At 34.5% G+C, this 3,052-nt stretch overlaps 1 pseudogene; it reads left to right on the plus strand.

The window, feature by feature from the left end:
- The first annotated feature begins 497 nt into the window (after positions 1 to 497).
- On the plus strand, positions 498 to 616 carry LOC112483394 (annotated as a pseudogene).
- The last annotated feature ends 2,436 nt before the right edge of the window (positions 617 to 3,052 follow it).

Genomic DNA, 3,052 nt, shown 5'->3' on the forward strand with positions numbered 1-3,052 from the left:
CTGTGGTAATTTCAGTGAACGGCTCCTATGGTCTGAATGTCTGTGTCTCCCGCCTCCTCCCACCTCCGGCTCCCATTTCCATATGTTGAAATCCTAACCCCTCATGGTGATGGTGTTAGGAGATGGCGGTTTTAGGAGGATAGTTCCATTCTCATGAATAGGACTTGTACCCTTAAAAAGAGGCTCCAGAGAGATCCCTAGCCCCTTCTGCCATGTGAGGATACAGGAGAAGTTTGCCGCCTGAGAGAGGGCCCTCAGCCAGCCATACTGACACTTTGATCTCAAACGTCCAGCCTCCAGAACTGTAAGCAATAAAACTCTTTTGTTTATAAGCTACTCAATCTGTGGTTTTCTGGTACAACAGTCTGAATAGACTAAGACAGTTGCTGTTGCCTGTCTCCCTGTAGCAGTTTTCCATTTTCTCGTTAATGCAAGGGGATGGGTCTTCTCAGCATTGAATGAAACTTTTTATTAAGATCTTGAAGAGCATCTTGGCTGTCTACCACCATGCTACCCTGAACAATCCCGATCCCATCTGATCTCAGAAGCTAAGCAGAGTTAGGCCTGGTTAGTACTTGGATGAGAGACCACCTAGGAAGACCAGGTGCTATAGGCATGAAAAATACAAAAATAAGGGATTGTAAATTGACAAGGTCTTTGCAATCTGTGAGGGTTGCCTTGCCTAAAATAATAATAAATAATAATAATAATTATAATGAATTTTAAAAATCCAAAAAAAGAAGAGTATCTTGGCCATTCTAGTAATTAAATCAACTTTTTCAAGCATCGTGGTCAGTTCAGTTCCTCTTTTATCACATTTGACTCTACTCACCATCACAATCAAAACTGGTCCTCCTTTTATAAGCAACTAATAACCAATCACAATTATCCTATATAAATCAAAAATTTCTCCAAGAAGTTGGGGCAGCTTTTTGCTTTTCTTTTTCCTTTTTAAAGATCTTAGCCTTATACCTTAAGCACACATCCACCATTCCAAAAGTCCTCTTTATTAATTCTCCAAGCCATCTTAGAAGTCCTGATGCAAAGAATCTTTTGTGCCCTATTTTCCCACAATGGAACTTTAAGCATCTATAGATTCCAAGGTGAGCTTGCTGATATTCCCTCTAGAGTCTAAGACAGTTTCTATAATATATGTGGTTTTCTAATGTGGTGGTAAAGCATTTAAATTATTTTGCAAACCATTTATAATTCCTTTTTCCTTTACTCATATCTTTTAAGAAGGATGAATTCTGAGGGAAATCATTTCGCTAAGCGACGTGATAGGTGTAGATGAAAACTCAAATAGTAAAAGATGGCTGATTTTTTTTTCACCTTTAGAAAGAAAGAAAGAAAAAGATTGGAGAAGTCTGACAGTAAAAATTAGAGGTAGAGGAAGAATCTAGAAGGATTAGAGTGAGGGTCAAAGAAGATAAAAAAAAAAAAATTGTGGCAACCTTAAAAGTGTATGAGGAAGTTTTATAAATAAAAGGCTAATGGGCATGTTTGAGACATATTGTGGCTTGACATGTAATATGCTTCTGTTTTTTCACCATAAAAACCTTAGAAAAATATACATTTCTCGTCAGTAATATGGGTGTTGAATTTATATTTCTTCCTTTGTGGAATTTCTCCCAGAGTAAATCTAATTACATTGTCATCCCTAAAAACAAACTATAGGTTCTACAATACGAATAAAATTTAGTTTTCTCTCCAGCAGACTCATCAACTACTTAGTGGTACTAAACTCATTTCCATAGAGTAAATGGCTCTAGTTCCATCTGCAAATGACGTTATTCTATGGTTTCTATTGATGATTTGTTTTCTAACACCATCCCCTCTATCTATGTATTACAAAATCTAGGCCCTCTGATTTCCTCTAACCTTTCAGAATTCAAGACCACTACATTCACTTCTTATCCTTTATATGATTCTATAATGCAGCCTTTAGAGTGCTACCAGTGTCCATTGAATAACACATTCATTTATTTATTCTTTCAGTAAATTTTCTTCAATCCTGGCATTTTCTAGTGGTTGACATTAAAAGCTAAATGAAATAGACACAGTTCCTGTCCTATTGGAGTTTATATTCTAGTGACAGCCAATAAAGTAAACAAACCAAATATATAAGTATGAAAGCTAAATATACTACCAAAAAAAAAGATTGATATGAGATATCATGACAAAAAAATTAAATTTTAATTTGGATGGTCAGGAAAGACCTTCATGATATGATACTTTCTTAAGGCCTTTATCAATCTTTTAAAAAATTGTCATGTTAACAATCACAATTTGAAATTACACATTTATTTGCTTATGCGTTTATTCTTAAAAATTTGGCAAAGTGCAAAAATTGCAAGAATTTTATAAATTACAATACATGCTTTGCAAGCTTAGTTGGTTACTTTCTAAATAATCATACCATAAACCTTGATTGAAGAATTTGCTTCTATCTCTTTCGCATTCTCTAAGAAACATTTATGGTTTTCTTTGCTGTACTTTTTGAATGAATTCATATCACTTTTTCCTATTAATCTTGAAATGTTTTAAAGTTCCATTTTTGTTGGAGGGGTAGAGTCTTATTTTGCTTGAGGCTTATTTAGTCATTTTTATTAGCAGCAGATGTTGTATTATCTGTGATTAGATTTCACCTGCACCAATTCATTTCTCTCATCAGCCACAGTTCAGAGCAGGTAAAAAAAAAACAAAAAAATCTTAAAACCAGTGTAAGAGACAACTTAGGGCATAGAGGGCAAAATAAATCCAGCATCTAACTAATAACCAGCAGCAAATACAACGCCTGTTTAAAAAAATGTCAATGCATTAAGTGGAAGTTATAAGAAAATATGCAATGGTATATTTTGCATAAAACTAACAGGTTAGAAACTTAACAAAAAGTAAAGCAAACACAGGGCTTCTTACACAGAGTAATTAACACTTTGCAAAGAGACAATATGACATTAAGAATTCCATACTTAGAGTCTCCCCTACTCCATTCTAAGTTTAATTTTTTTTAAATTCCTTTGGAAACAATGCCATACCAGATGACTCCATG

This window comes from Pteropus alecto, unplaced genomic scaffold, assembly GCF_000325575.1.
Source record: "Pteropus alecto unplaced genomic scaffold, ASM32557v1 scaffold24, whole genome shotgun sequence".
In the NCBI taxonomy this organism is placed as follows: domain Eukaryota; kingdom Metazoa; phylum Chordata; class Mammalia; order Chiroptera; family Pteropodidae; genus Pteropus; species Pteropus alecto.